Raw genomic sequence first — 16,524 nt, forward strand, 5'->3', positions numbered from 1 at the left:
CCAACCCTGCAGTATAAACTGGGATATAACTTTTTATCTCCCTCCTCCTGTTTTCCTTCTGTCCAGCTTTGTTTTCGGAACAGATGATCCAGGGATCAGGGCTCACTAAGGAGTTTCCCGTTCCTCTTGCCGGCACAAGGAAATCAGGGCAGAAAGAGCACAAAATGTTCAGCTTTTCCATAAATCCAATATCCTGGGAGGCTCTAATTGGCGTGGTGGGATCCTCCCACTGAGCTTGATGGGAATTCTCTGCATGGAAGTTGTCCCTGAAACTTGTGGGACCATAAAATGGGAATTCACCTCGTGCTTTTGACCTTGAATCCCTCTCCAGCCTCCTGGATGAGGAGTTTCCCTGGTTTTACAGGAATAAAGCTGGATAAAACCTCTGGAATGACCTTTTCTGTCACACCTACGTTTTGCAAAGCAGGGGGGGGGGGGATTTTCCTGAACAAGCAAAGATGCCTTACAGGGATTTAGGAGCGGAAACGATACAGAATTGCTGTGGAGCCTCTGGAGGGAGGATTTTCATGGAGCAATCACTTGGAATAAATTATCCTTTTGGAATCACACCTCTGGACCACAGAGATGCCCAGATGCCAACTCACACACTCAGCAGAAGTAAAGAAATCAAAATCAGAGCTACAAACCCCGGGAAAAATCCCCCAAGAATCAACGGGGATGTGAATCCGCCTCTGGAGCCGCTTTTGGAAGGATTCCCTGGAGCTCCCCATGCCAGCAAAAGCTCTGCTGGGCTCTCCTGATTTCCCTGAGTCATCAGACGGTCAAGCAAACATCAGGAATTCCTGTCCAACTCCGGAGCAGATCCTGATAAAGCCATTTGCTCCACACAGGAATCAACCCCGGCCCAGACGAATTCCCGCTCCCCAAACAATCCTGACGATTAGCGCTGATTAATGGGGCCGCCAGAGGCTCATTCATCACCAGTAACTCACAACATCTTTTTCCACACCAGTTCCAACTCCCGGGGAGCTGGAAAGGGAAATGGTTCATTTCCATGGCTTTTTGTGCCTGTTCCCAAACACATCCAGGTTTGGGGTTTTTTTAGGGTTGCCCACAAGACCTGCCCAGGTCCAAAAACCTCTGCACAGCACAGGATCCCCCATAAACCTCCATCTCTCTCCTGTATTTTTTGAAATCATGGAATTGCTTAGATTGGAATAGCCCTTGAGACTGAGTCCAAGCCATCATTCCCTGAGCACTGCCAAGGCCGCCGCTGACCACGTCCCCAAGTGCCACATCCACACGGCCTTGAAATCCCTGCAGGGATGGCGATTCCACCACTGCCAGGGTTGGACAATCTTTTCCATGCAGAGGTTTTCCCTAAAATCCAACCCAAACCTCCCCTGGCACACCTTGAGGCCGTTGCAGGAGCACCCCTTACTTGGAGGCTGCTCAGTGATACTCAACTTTTAGAGTTATTTGGTTTCCCCTTCCCCCCATTCTCTTTTTCCTGCAGGAAAGAAGTGCCATAAAATCCTGGATTTGCAAACCAGGCAGCCTGGGATGCTGGATTGGGAATGATACAGCACAAGGAAAAATGAGGTCGGATTTTGGGCTGCAAACACATCTTTCCACCCTGAAAACACAGAGAGTGTTCCCCACACGGGACCCTGAGCTCTCTCCTGGAGTGTCCAGGAAAACCTGGAAACAACGTCACACATCCAACCTCAATGGCCAAGATTCCACCTGAGGTATTCCCTGCTTCCCAAATGCAGGATTTGAGCACTGACTTTCACAGGTTCCTACAGAGGAATTCTTTGGGAAGGTGCGGGATAATTCGGGCTCACCCTATAAAAGGCATTATATCCCAAGAACACGCAATCAACAGATCCAGAAACTGGGGAAGGACGGCTCACTCCTTATGGATGCAGGAATCAGGGAGCAGCCAGGGGGGCTGACAGCAACCAAGACCTCACAAGCAAAGTCCACAACATGGAAAATGTTCTCCACTGGGTCACTCAATTCACCAATCCAGGAAAAATTAAGGAGCTGTTTCCTTACTGTCCTCAGTGGATCCACGCTCCGGTGGGAAGCGGCACTGCCTAGGATGGCCTCGGTGTTAATCCATCCTCCTGCTCCAGTCCCAGCCCCTCGTCTGCCCCTGGACACCTTTGGGATGAATAAAAAACACTCATTAAGCAAATTTCTTCAGCAAACAGAAAGATCTGTGTTGCTGCTCCTCTGCTTTCCCACTTTTCTCTTTATCCAGGGATTTCAGCAATGGAACAGCAACAAGGCAAAGCACCCGAGGAATGTGAGGAGAAAAAGCTGCAAGGCAGAGCAAAAGTCCCTTGTGACAGTGGAACTGATCCCTGTCCTCCAGGAACGGGGCTGGGAAGGGTTTCCCAGCAAGTTGCACATCTGGGATGATGCTGTGGATGGAATTAGGGCTCCTCAGAGCTCCCAAAATTCCAGCTCTTGCCCCAAACACTTCCCATCATTCCAGTTCCTAGCCAGGCCCTTGGGAGGAGTGGTTCCTCCAGACCCACGGAGATGACCTAAGTGATGGAGACCCAAATTGTCCCACTCCAACACCATCTTCCCTGTGCTAAATGGGGGCGTTTCTCAGAGATCCGGCAACACCGAACCTCAGGAAAGGCAGGAATTTCCACCGAGTCCTCCTCATCCTCCCTTCCTCTCCGAACCCAAGTGGTGGAGCAGCCAGAGCCCAGGTTGAGGCACAGGCTGGGTGTCCCCTGTCCCCAGGCTCCCCATGGAAGGTCTGTCCATGGCCAGGGGCAGAACCTTTCCCAGCTCCCAGCGCAGCCAGCCATGGATCAGCTTTCCATGGAGCCACGGGGAGCGGCCATCATTCCTCTGACAGCTCCGGGGCCGTTTGCAGCCTGCTGGACTCGCCTCCTGTCACTGCAGATAGGAAAAAATCTCCAGTCATCCAAAAGTGGATTCCAGCAGCCCCTACAGGTAATTCCTCAACCTCGAGACAGGCCTGGAGAGCGATCATTCCCTCTTTAATCCCCTAAAAACATCCATGGGAATGGCACGCAGGCTTCCCCCACACGTCTGCCCCTTGCCCTGGAGCCTCATCGCTCCCTGCTCGCAGTCGGACAGGTTGGAATCCCGGCTTTTCCGAGAGCTTAGTTCCAGGTCAACGAGCCCATGAAGAATAACTGGATGGAAGGAATGGCACATGCCATTCCCATGATGGGATGTGGCCAGAAGGGCTTCTCCCGGCTGATGCTGTCCTTGGGCCACGTTGTTCCTGCACCACCTGGATGCTGCTGCATCCCGGGAATGCAGCAGCTCATCCCAGCACTGGGAGCCCCTGGAAAGGAGCCTAACTGGTGGCTCTTCCCTCCTTTTCCCACCAATCCACATTTAGGTGCCAACAACAACAATTGTGCAACCTGGGATAGTGGGAATTGTCCCTTCCCACGGCAGGGGGTGGGATGGGATGAGATTTAAGGTCCCTTCCAGCCCAAACCATTCCAGGATTCTCCAATAATTTCTTTATAATATTTACAAATACTCTAGGGGGTTATGTTTATATTTCCCATTAATTTGGTGTTAAGGTCAATTATGCAGCAGGTAGAGACTGCCATGGTAGGAAAATTAAAGCTAATTAATTACTCATTAATTAATCCCTGCTCCAGACAAGCTCATGGGCGGGAGATTTTTCAGGAGAAAGTTTTGGCAAACAAAATTTTGAAAGTGTTTTATTCTTCTCCCTTTCGAACGATCAATTCACATAAATAACGGGAAGGAAGCACCTCCTAAAAAATTGGATACAGCCGTGGGTTTAGGGATTACAGTGTTGAAAACAAGGATCACAGGATACAAGGAAAGGGAAACCGGGCACCATTCCCCTCAGGAATCTCCTTAACTCTGCAGATGAGTTGCTGGAACGAGTCCAAGTGCCCCTAGAAATGTCCCTTTTCCCATCAATATTCACACAGGAGGATCAAGGGTTAATGGATTAAGGTTTCTCCTCCCAAAGCCTTTTTGGTGCTCACCACCCACTGGGTTCCCAACTTTAATTGTGCAGGATATTTCTCCCGCTTTTCCTCCATCCCTTAAGGATTTTCCTCGTTGTTCCCATCAATATCATGCACGTTCCTCCCAGGACTGGATCCATCCTCTGGTAGGACTAAACCAACACAAAGAGCCCTGCCCAGTTTGTTTGCACCCAATCCCAAGGGAAAAAAAGTAGGTCCTACAAAAATGAGGGAGGAGAGAAAACATGACTCCAGCAGCTTTCATGGCGTTCAGCCTGGCTGGAAACACTGCAGTTGCCTGGAGCCTCCCAAAAAGCGCTGGTCACGGATTTCCCAGATGTTGAAAGACCTGTATTTGTGAGTAACCACCAGACTCCACCAGCTCCTCCTGACCAAATTCTCCACACTGACATCATTCCACGCTGGCATCATCCTGAGAGAAAAACCACAGCATTCCTGGAGCCCCAACAGAAACTCGACACATGGAATGCCTAATCCTAGAGTGGACTTCATCCCTGTTTCCCTATGAGTCATTTTCCATCCCACTGCCTGTCCAAAAATGGTTTTGTGTTGTTTCTTTATTAAAGGTTCTCTCAATGGCTTCATTGATGGCTGAAGAAAGGAGGGAATGAGGCAGGGATTGAGCATCCCAGGGATCTGCCACTGAGTCTGGCCTAATTAAACCCATCTGCTTAAACCCATCTGCTTGGGACCATCTGCCACCAGATCTGCTGCCGAAATCTGGGACAGTGTTGGAGTGGCAGGATGCAGAGCAGGCTTTGTGTTCTAAACCAAAGTTGTGTCACAAATAATAACAAAAAAAGAAGAGACATTCCTTAATTTTCCAGGAGTGACAAGGGATGAAGGGATGGAGTTGTTTTGGTTGGCTGTCAAATCTCCAGTTTTTGGCACAAAAGGAAAGGCCCCGGGGCCTGTCTGGAAGAACCAACGGGAACTGGAAGAGAACCATGGACCAACCCAAAAAAATGAAACTGGCTGGTTGAAATCCATAATCCAAAGGAAAAGCTGGATCCAGGCCTTGCCTGTGCAAGAGTCTGTGCAGAGCTTGGCACCAGCCCTGTGGGTGCAAAGCGGAAGGAGGAGAAAGCACCCAATTATTTAATAAATGTAATTAATTGCGCTCTTGGATCAATGTTCATCATCTCAGCAACTCAAGCCATGAACCCAAGGACCTGGGGCAGATCCCGATGGCGGCCGTGCCATGGAAGATCCCACTGGCTGGCACGCGGTGGGACTCGCTGCTCCCATGAACACCGATAATCAGGGATCTAAAATGACAACATCCTCAATTCCCCTGCTTCAGAGAGCGGCTCTGTCTTCCCCAGCCTCAGCCAAACACAAGGAATGGGCTCCAGGCCGTGCATCTCCAGCCACGTCTCCATAAATCCGTGACAGGAGCAGGACAGCCAAGCCAGTTCCCGACCTCTCCGTGGCGCTGACAGGAGATTCCCAGAGCAAATGTTCCACGTTTGTCTTCGATTTGTTCTTCCACAAAAGGAGCAGGGGTCGAACCTGAGTTTCCCCAGGAGGGCGCATTTGTTGTCCAGATGTACCAAGCGGGAAGGACTTTTCTGGGAGCAGAACGGACAAACAGATGCTCTGCAGGCCATTCCGACCTTCCCGCTGTCGGGAATGTGCCTTTTCCCTTGGGCTCGTGCATCAGGGATGGGGTTTGGGACCAGCAGAGCAGAGGTGTCTCATTCATACAGCACTTGGTTTGTATTGATGGAATCATGGAGTGGTTTGGGTTGGAAAAGATCTAAAAGATCCTCTTGTTCCAACTCCCATCCATGGGCAGGGACACCTTCCACTGTCCCAGGGTGAGCCAAGCTCTGTCCAGCCTGGCCTTGGGCACTGCCAGGGATCCAGGGGCAGCCACAGCTTCTCTGGGCACCCTGTGCCAGGCTTCCCCCAGCTCACAGCCAGGAATTCCTTCCCAATATCCCATCTAAAACCTCCTCTCTTTCAGTTTACAAGCCCAAGGAATCTCATCCCAGAGCTTGAGCACCTTCACAAAGCCCTGTTCCCTGGGAGAAGGGTCCAAATCCCCCCACCTATGAAGACAAGGAGAGGCAGAACCCTCTGAGCCTCCACCCTGCCCTCAGCCAGTGCTTTGGGGATGCTCCAGGTCCCACAGCAGGGAAGACACCCGCGGCAGCTCCATCCAGACCACACAACTCCCCCTGCGGCAAGCACTGGGCAAAATCTCAAACTGGGGGGGAAAAAACCCAACAGGGCCACGGCCTGGAGTCAAGGAGAGCCTGATCCAATGGCTCTGGAAGCTGCAACGAGTCCCAGTTGGTTCTGCCTTGTTTTCTTGGGCTAATTGCTTTCAGGCAGCCAAGAGCTGCACGTCCTGCACAGAGCCAAGCCTAAATCTGCTCCAATCCTGACTTATTCCAGAGTAAAAACCGTTCTTATCGTCACTCCAGCTGGGAATGTACAAGGTTCCACTGGGCTGAGGAGTGCAATCATCCTCAGAGCAAAGGCACTGCCCACCTGCCACCTCCTCTTGGTCCCACTAAGGGATCCAGCTTCTTAAACCTGGGGTTTTTTGGGGTTGAGCACCAGGTAAGAACAAAGATCTCCCTCCCAACGCTGAAATTATTGTGATGTGAAATTTATTACCCCAACGCAGGGCAAGTTAATTCCCCAGGACAGTCTGAGACACGCAAATATATCCATGATCTTTGCCATTTGCAGCACAGTGGAAAATTGCTAAGAAAAGTTCCCATTGTGTCGGGGATGCCACTCCAACCTCCTGGAATTTCTCTCTGCCTCCCTCCCCCTCGGCAGCTAAAAATGGCTCCAATCTCCCCAGAATGCTCGAGGTCAAACAGCGATGCTGGAGCTCAGCGAGGAAAGGGCTGAAGATGTTCAAGTGCACAGCTCATTGCTCCCTCCCGGGCTCGGGGAATGCAGTGTTCCTGATTCCTGCTCCAAGAGAGATGGATGCTCCAAGGGTGGAGATCCCTGAAGTGCAGAAGGCTGTAGGAATCCCCTCCAGACCCCAGATAACTCAGCATCAAGCTATGGGATAGGGGACATCCCTCATCCTTGACATCTCCAATCCTTCCCACCACCATGGAAGGTGGAAGAAGACCTTTCCCAATCCTCATGACTTTGAAGGCGCCTCCTTTGGACACTGTTCTCCCTCCTCCTCCCTCTGAGGGGAAAACACACACACACACGTCCAGATCCATGTGTTGATCCCAACCCCAGGAACGGAAGCCCTGACACAAGAATGAAAAACTGGGACAGTATTTCCATGGCTGGATGCCCAGAGTGGGACTCCTGGATCCATCTTCTGGCACGACAACAAGTGACCTGATTTCCTTACAAGCCACGAGAGCTCCCAGCAGTCTCCTCCTTAAACGGGCTCATGATTATCAGGATACCAAAGGAGAGATGGAAAATCCAACTCCAGGCTCCCTGCTTTGAGGGCCGTGAGTTTTCCCGAGATTTTCCTGCCTCAATTCCTCCTTCCCTCAGCTTTTAGGCTCCAGGAACGAAGTGGCAGCAGCAGGACGGGAGTCAGGCAAGAGAAGAGGGAAGTGCAGCTCTCCTTGGATGGGCACTCGTCTCTCCCACTTTTCCCAACCACATCCCTCCTCCCGCCAATTCCTTGTGCCTTGGAGCAGCCGCATCCCTGTTTTGCCTCCGCCTCTCATCCAGCTTTTCCTCAGGAGGAAAGTGCAGGATTCGAGTGTGACGCACACGAGATGCAAAATCCAACCTCAGATCCTGAGAGGCTGCTGGAAAAACGCCCATTCCAGGGCAAACGGGTGCAACGGGGAGATTTCAGCTGGAACCATTGGATTCAGGGTTTCCCAGAGACAGCCAAAGGGTTTAATTTCTGTGTATTCATTAATTATCTCATTATTTCCAGGACCATGTGCTCCCTATTCCGATAGCAAAGGGACATCTGAGGTTGGTTAAACTGTTTGTAATGGGGCCATCTCCAGCTTTTTGGAATTTCCTGGTTGGCACCTGCCCAAATCAACACATTTTCCATGTAAAACATGAGTCCGAGGAGCTGCACTAAACAATTCCCTCGCTCAGCAATTCCTGTGGCACTGGCTTTGGGGACTTGACAGATTTTAGGGAAAAAGGTCCCAAGACTGAAAAACAAGCCCAAACTGTGAAATCTCTTTGATCCTTGCAGATGTCTGATGAGTGCAGGCAAGAAAAATAGTTTGGAGATTGGGGACATTTCCAACGAAGAGGAATTGTTGGGTTTTCCCTTCAACTTGTGGCTGACAGAAGCCATGGAAGAAGCCCCAGGGAGCAGCAGCGTCCCTTCCTGGATGCTGATTTAGGAAGCAACAGTCTGAAACCTCTTATCACATCTGGAGTAGAAGGGATTGTTGGGATAATTCCCAGGAATCTGCTGAGATGTCAGCGTGGATCACACCCTCCTTCCAGCCCTGAGAGCAGCTAAAAGGCATGGAAAAACGATCCTGGATCAGCCTGCCTCCATCCTTCCCAGCAAACACCTTCACCATCATTATCTACGTCACAGAATCCTGGGATAGGTCTGTTTGGACAGGACCACAATGGCTCATCTGGTCCAACCTCCCTGCCCGAGCCAGGTCATCCCGGAGCACTGGGTTGTGTCCAGATGGTTCTGGAATATCTCCAGAGATGGAGGCTCCACCACAAACCCAACAGCTGGGAGTGGTGGCACCATCACAAGCTGCAGCTTGTGACCACCTCTGTTGCTTCCTGATCCCTCTGGAAGAGTTGGACAGGGAGGTTTCCTGGCATTTCGGACTTCTCCGAGGTTCACGGGTGGCCTGGAATATGACACAACATTGAGTTGTTAGCAAAGGCCAGGGATTTGGGCTGGAGTTCCTGGCTGGAAGTGCTGGATGTGTCACTTCTCCTCGGAGCAGAGCTGGCAGATCGGCACCGCTGGGGAAAAGCTGGGGGGGAAGGGAAGGAAATCCAACCCTTCCCCAAGTCACCTGTTTTCCTCATGCCAGCGCTGCCAGTCTCCCACGGAAAACCCAGGCTGCAGATTGAGCTGGTGCTAAATGGATTCCTCCCCACTCCTCCCTTCATTCCCACACTCCTCGGCAACCCTGGAGCTGCCATTCCTGAAAATTTCACACCTAATTATTCATCATCCCTAACGAGCCCTCACCAGGCATCCACTGCTGGTCTGGAGCTGGTTTGAATCGGGCAGAGTTGTGCAATCTCTGGCACCAGCCCTGCTCAACCTCTCTTTGAATCCCAAAAAATGAGCCTGGAGGACCTTCTCTGGTCTGTCCACTCAGTCAGGGCAGAGGGAGAGAGGGACTTGTCTGGGATAATGTTCCAGGCTGAGGTTTGATCAACACAGTGGCCTCATTAACAGCACTGCCCACACAACTCCATCCTCCAGCGCTGGAATTCCTCGGGGCTGAGCAGGCACAGCACAAATCACGGACAGATTTGGTGGGAAGGAAAAGCTCAGCTCTGCTCCCACGTGCTCTGTTGGTGCAGTTTTCCACCCCAAAGGGCCAAAACATTCTGCTGGGATGGAGCAACCAGAGATAATCAACACCTCCCTCATTCCCAGGGCGCTGGGCCCCCTTGGGATCCATCCAGTCTGCGGCAGCCACCTGGCAATCCATTCATCCCAAGTAAAATCAGCACCTGATGGAGGTATTGGAAATCTGTCCCAGATTCCCATTCAGGGCTTGGACACATCTTCCAGTTCATTTTCCAGCTCCTCTTTTACTGAGGAGCAGTTGTCTCCTTCCCAAATTTGGTGTACTTGTTTTTCCACTTTTCCCAGAATCCCAGAATTCCTTCTCAAAGTGTTTGCCCTGCAGGGTCCCTCGCAGAAAATATCTGGAAATGAAAATTCCCGTTCCAAATGCTGATTGTGGTTTGCAGCTCTGCCTGAAACAGGCAGGCAGCGACTTGGATCTTCTGGAAAGCCAGGTCTTGACTTCCAGTGAGCTTCACCTCCGTCTCCTCCGGGACCTCTGTCATTCCAAAGCCTTTTTAAAATGTCATCATTCCAGGAGAAGCCAGTCGGGGCTTGAGCCAGGAGCGGTGACGGAGACTGAGATCAAAGCTGTGCACTCCGGGCAGCCTGGAAAGCTGAGGGAAGCCAGAGCAGGAGGTGACATCAGCCCGGCTCCGAGGCGAGCACACGGATTCTCCCCGAGCCTCGGAGCCGCTGAAAAACCGGAGGGATCCGGGAAGCTGGGATGCTGAAGGGCTGAGTCACTGCTGGAGGCTCTCCTGGGAGGAAAGAGCAAGATTCCCTCCCAAGAAGGAGCTTTTTCCACTGCAAACCCTCGGAGCACAGCGAGGCGGCTGAGAGGTCACTGGGGCTTGGCACTGCTTTGGCAACTGGGAGCCAAACGGCTTTGGTGGGAACGGGGATGAAGCTGCCTCCTCCCGAGGGGCTCTCTCCCAACAGGCTTCACCCACAGCCTGTCTGGGTCACTCTGGAGCAACTTCCTTCGTCCCCTGGCTGCTCCAAGGCAGGAGGAGGTCAAACAGGCTTTGGCAAGGTTCGAATCCTGGTGCCACCCAAGGAAAGGGGAGTTTTGTCTTTGGCTTCCACGAGGGAAGGATTTTCAACTCAGACCCCAATTTGTATTTTGAGAGGGATCACTGGTGAGGAGCGAAGTAAATCCGCAGGTATTCTAAGGGTTTAAGTGGATCCAGAGCTTTTAAATTTGCAGGGAACCCAAATCCCATCAGTGCTTTGCCCCCACTCAGATCTGTGGGATCCCTGATATGAGTCCATTCCTTCCACACAAAGTTATTCCCTGAATTCCCTTCCCTTGGATTTGGGAGAGGATCAGCAACATTAAAGGGCACACAGATAGGAAACCCTTCCTCTGGAAATGTGGCATTTGCTCCGCGATGGGGCTGACCCTGCTCTGGTATCCGAGGGGAAATAAATCCCACCCGGGAGGCTGGAGCACCTCAGGAGTGCAAGGTGGGAGAGCAAACCCACAAAAGCCAGCCAAGACTGACCTCTTGAGAAAGGCTGGTGGAACCACAGCCAGAGGAAAAGCCAGGGAGCAGCCGAGGAAAGGTGGGAAGAAAAGCAGGATGAGGACGATGCCAACAAAACCCCCTCTGTGCAGCCATCCCTCACCAACTCCCCAACACTAATTACAGACAACAGCACCCTGACAGCACCAAGGGTGATAATCACTTCCCCAGGTCCATCCAGCTCGGTTTTTCGTCTCTGGAAGTGGCCACAGGCAGATTTGAAAGAAGGGTTTAAGAATACAATAAACACACTGTGATTTTTTTTTTTCCCCTCCCCCAGCCTAAAAAAAAAATCATCAGCTGAGGGATTTCCTGAGCTGAAGGAGGAGTTGTCTTTGCATTAAACAGAGCTCGGGGGATTTTCCTCCTACAAACCTCTCCATTGTCCCTCAGTTCATAAGGAAAGAAGAGAAAGAAACATTACAACTTTTACTGATGATGAGGTGTCAGCTGAAAACGCAGGGCAAGAAATTAAATTTCTTCACCTGCACCTCAAGTCAGGCTGGAGAAAGCCCCAATTCTTCCTCTGACAACAAAGTCCAGGTTCATTAACAAAAATCAGGCTGTAAAATCTTTCCCCTGACTTAATGGGACGGCTCCAAGGTCCTTGGAAGGATTATTTCAACCCCACAGGCTCAATCAGTTGGTTCATTAAGCAGCAAAGCTTGGGGAAATCCACCAGGGATTCCTTCCTTCAGCGTTATTATTCCTGCTACAAAATGTCCCTCTTGATTTTTTCAAGCAGCTGTGAGCGAGTTTTGGCTTTTAAAGCAAATGAGAGGGGACCCATCAGCACCCAAACATCTGGGTGGAAGTGTTAAAGGGTCTTTTGGGGTGAACCCCAGCAGTGGGGAATAAATGGAATTTAAGTGGAATTTCATGGAATTTAAATGCTCTTTAAATGGTATTCTAAAGGTATTTTAATGGTATTTTGAGGCATTTGCATGCCCCTCCTCCTCACACATCTGGAAGGGGCTCCAGCTGCACATTGCACCCCTCCACGATCCCACATTTTTAAGGAATTGGTTGTGTTTTTCCCATTGACACAACCTGGGCGAGCGCAGAGGCTCTGCCCTTCCGCAGATCCCTCCCTGGATGGCATCCCAGGAATGCTGCTGGAGCTTTCTGCTCCGCTGGAGAAATCCCCAGCGTACTCAGCAGGGCAAGCCTGGGCAGAAGGCTGGGCCTAGAGGACCTGCCTAAGCCTAATTCCTGAATCAGGAATTTCTGCCTGGCACCTCCAGATCCCACAATGACATCACTGGGCACGAACCCCATTTTTTGCTGAAAAACGTGACCTGACTCTGGTTTCCACCCAAATCCTTTAAAACTCAGAGCGGCAGCCCTTGAGGACAACACGGCGTCCGTGGAAGAGAATGTATCCAAAAGGAGAGGTGGGAAGGGGATTTTGGAAAAATGGGGGAGAGCAGCACTAAATCAACACTGCAGCAGGGCAGGTGAAGAGGAGGAGAAGAGGCTCCTCATCACACAAACCTTCCGAATTCCTCATTTCCATGGCAAACACAAGCTCATCTCCACGCCTTGGCCACGCGATCCACGAGCCCAGGGCATGGACGCAGCACTGGCCCGGCTAATTGCCATTTACCTCGTTAGCAGGGCGCAAAGGAGTGGCAGGAATTCCTGCCCCCTTGGGCTGCCACAGTCCCGAGGCCCCGCTCCTTGTTAATGAGGCACTTCCTCGGGATCCTGAGGGGTCCCCAGTGAGGGGGAGGGTGTTTGTGGGATTTGAGCCCTTCCCTGATGAGTTTATGGCACAAGTGCTCCCTTCTGAGCTCGAGGTTTATGAGCTGGAGTTGATCCTGGAGAGCGGGGCTGGGGAGGGACTTGGGGCTGCAAACCTGGGCTGTCCCCACACAGCTCATCCCACTGGGGAGGCACCAAAACCCTACAGAGGGAGATTGGAGACAACACCCCCAGGGCTTTATTCTCTCCCCAAATCCCCAAATCTGGGTGACCTACAAACCGGTTTTGCTCCAGTTCTGCCCCATGACTCTGCCCGATGTCCCTCGGTGTCCCTTGAGGCGGCACCAAGCTCAATCCCACCTGCACTCGCCACCAACAACCAGCACCATACCCATTCCCAATTCCACACCCATTCCCGATCCCACACCCGTTCCCAATCCCACACCCATTCCCGATCCCACACCTGTTCCCAATCCCACATCCCCACGTCTGGCTGTTTCAGAGCAGGAGTTGGGTTTCAGTGCTAATGGGAGAACAATTGCGGTGGGACTCCAGAAACGCCTCGCATTAAACACAAAAAGCACCAGAAAATTAAAGCTTGGACTGAATCATATCTCAAACTTTTGGGACTGGAAATTCCCACTGGGAATGCAGGACCAAGACAAGAGCTACTATTTGTTGACAACCTCTTGAAATCATCCTCTCCGAAATGTCGAGTGACTGGAAATCATTGCCCTCCAAATTTTCAGCTCGTTAAAAACACTTTATAAATTCATCTCAGATTGCTACAAATGGTTTGCTTTGCTTTCATCTGCTGGGTTCTTCCATATCCACTTCTGAGTGGGATTTAGGAGAATTTCCAAGGAAGAAGCAGTTCTAACCATTGTAAGAATTCCTCCCTTCAAACCCCCAAAACTTTAACCTCTAAAAAATGTGATCTGAATAAAAAGAAAAGACAAGGAACAAACGCAGCGTGTGCAATGAGCTCCCTGTGTATCCATGGCTTCTGCAAGGGAGGAAAAGAACATTTAACGCAAACCACGTTGGAGCAGCTCGGCTTTGCCATGGATTGTGATCCCTGAAAACCCTGGCTCCGAGACACAGCCCCCTTCCAACGCCCTCCCCTCTGCTCCCCTCAGCAGGGAGAGTTGTTTGTTTGGTTTTGTGAGTCCCAGCTTAATGCAAAGCAGGAGGCAGCAAGGAGCGGGGCTTGCCAGGGGCAGAGCATCCCTTTCCTGTCTTTCCCGTGCTTCCTGTGGCAGTTTTGGATGCTGCCAGTGTTTGGGTTGGGTTTGTAAATCATTCCTGACAGGCCCAGTTGGTGACTGTGACGCCAGCCCACGGAGGGAATTGTGGAAAACGGTCTCAGGCTCAGGCTTAGCTTGGCTGGGATGGCATTCCCCCCACAAGCGGTGCCTCATTCCCTATGGGTTTTCCCTCCTCTGTCCCCAAAGGACACATTTTACAGGGGGACATGGTGTCAGCAAGCCCCAAAATCCTCACGGTACAGAAATAACCAACCCTAACCCAGCCCCCTTTCCCCCTCTCTTGCCACAGTACCCATTCTGGTCCTCTGGAGGCTCCAGAGGCTGCTCCCGGCAGGAATTCCCAGCACACCCCTCATCCCTGCCCAGCGCCGTGGCTTTGCCAGAGGGGTTGTGCAACAGCTCAAGGACAACAAGTGGAAAAATCACTTCCAAGTGGGAGGTAAGGAGATGCAATCCTGTCTGTACAGGACAATAAATCACCTCTTTGAGCTTTTCCAGCTTTAAAACATGAGGAGCAGAGGGCGGGGATGCGGCTGGCAAGGGAAGGACTGAGGGAAAGACCAGAAGGAAAAGATCCCAGCTGAGGAAAGAGGAGAGCAAACTCCAGAGGAGAGGAATAAAATCTGTTCCACATCCCTGTGCATCAGCACCACGGTCTAAGCAAGGAATCAGCTCCACAGGCAGTGTCACATTCCTGAAAAGTCTCAGTGAATGCACGTTTGGGACAACATCACAGGAAATCCAAGGAAAATGAGTTCGTTTTCCCATTTCCCAGGGCCAGCACAGCTCCCAAAGCTCCTCAGGGGCTTTTTAGCTATGATTGGTTTTATGGAATTCCAGACTGGTTTGGGTTGAAAAGGCCTTAAAGATCATCCACTTCCAACCCTGACACCTTCCACTATCCCAGGTTGCTCCAAGCCCCCTCCAGCCTGGCCTTGGACATTCCAGGGATGGGGCAGCCGCAGCTGCTCTGGGCACTCCCCACCCTCCCAGGGAAGAATTCCTTCCATTTTATTCCTTAGCTGGAGATAATTTGGAGTTTTCACAGCCCAAACGAGACAATCCAACAGCGCAGGAGAGCAGAAAAACCCAACCACATTTGGGTGGAAATTCAGAGGGGTTTCAAGGAGGGAGAACTGAGGGAGTCCGGGCGGGTCTGTGCTGGTGCCAGGGAGCATCCATGGGATGGGGACATTGGGAATCACCTCTGCTGGTCAGTGCTGGGGGCTGTGGATCAAAGGACAGCTCCTGGTCCATCCCTAGGAAGGATCCCACCTTCCTGGAACAAGGGAATCTCAAGCTCAATGAACCCCACACCAAAACCTTCAGGTAGGAGAGAGGCACAAGCCACATTTTGGATATCCCATAACCAGGGGAATGCCAGGAGGAGTTCCCAGGAGTTGAATTGGTCCAGAGGGATTAGAAGTTGACCTAGGATTTGGGATCCCACCTCCCTTAACTTGCTAAGCGAGAGATGATTTTTTTTCTTTCTCTGGGACATCTCTGTCCTTAAAGTGGCAGCCTGAGAAAAGCAGCGGGAAGGCAATAAATAAATAAATGAATATGTTAGTTAATTTATTAATAAGAGACTGAAGTGCCTGGATAAAGTATCCAGGGCCTGGATACTCGAGGAGCGAAGGATTTAGAACAAGTAGCACTCGCCACACTTGATCTTTTTATCCCCCCTCATTTCCACTCCCTTCTAAAGGCTCCAAAGCAGCTGGCCCGGGACGTTTCCCATCCTTCATCTAAACTCAGAAGAGCAAAAGCATAAACATTCCAGAAATATCCATGGAGACCTTTTACTGATTGGCAAATGAGGCAAATCCCCCTCCATCCCCTTTCCCCGTGTGTTCCTGAGTACATCCAGTGTTTACGGACCACAGCTCCACTAACCGCGCTCCTCCCGGGATCACTGGGAATCACAATCCTGCCCTCAGACAAAACAACAACAATCTAAACTTCAGAGAATTAATAACAATGTCTAGCACTGATGAGCCCTTCCAGAACATCTCCCGAGCCTTATGCAAATTAATGATTCCCACAAGCAACGTGGATTTCGGATGATCCAAAAGGATCCAGGACAATCCTGGAGGAGAAGGAATCCATTTGCAAAGCAGTTGTCACCCTGCACTCCCAGCAGGGAGGAGATTCCGAGCTCTCCGTCTTCGTGGACGTGAAAAGGGAATTATCCAAAGTGCCAACCCTTCATGCCAGGAGGGAATTCTACTCACTCCCAAAAGATGGGTTTAACAGCTAAAGCTGGATCCATAAATGATCCAAGATTATGGTGACTGTCCCCAGCCCAGCATGGATACAGGCAGTGCCTACAGACAGCCAGAGCGGGAGCACGGAATGGGAAAAGCACCTTGAACCACCTTTATGTGACCCCAGAGGTTGGGAAACCAGGATTGGGAAAGGTTTCCAAGTGGGAACACACCCCAGTGTTTACAGGGAGATGGGAATGCTGCCGGATCCTCGGGAAGGTGTCCCTGCTCATCAAAGGGGGTTGGATGAGGTGACTTTTGAAGGTCCCTTCCCACCCAAACCAT

The 16,524-nt window shown here is 51.3% G+C and overlaps 1 protein-coding gene across 2 annotated transcripts in view; it reads right to left on the reverse strand.

The window, feature by feature from the left end:
* LOC121664058 (zinc finger protein 469-like) overlaps positions 1 to 16,524 on the reverse strand; it is a 188,440-nt gene that overhangs the window by 89,224 nt on the left and 82,692 nt on the right. For both annotated transcript variants that reach the window (XM_042027044.1, XM_042027045.1), the window contains one exon: positions 2,023 to 2,130. The gene's annotated coding sequence lies outside the window, so the exon portion shown is untranslated. The remainder of the gene's footprint in view (positions 1 to 2,022; positions 2,131 to 16,524) is intronic.

Source organism: Corvus kubaryi, unplaced genomic scaffold, assembly GCF_017639235.1.
Source record: "Corvus kubaryi isolate FWS band 111438036 unplaced genomic scaffold, C.kubaryi_AGA036_p1.0 37300, whole genome shotgun sequence".
NCBI lineage: Eukaryota > Metazoa > Chordata > Aves > Passeriformes > Corvidae > Corvus > Corvus kubaryi.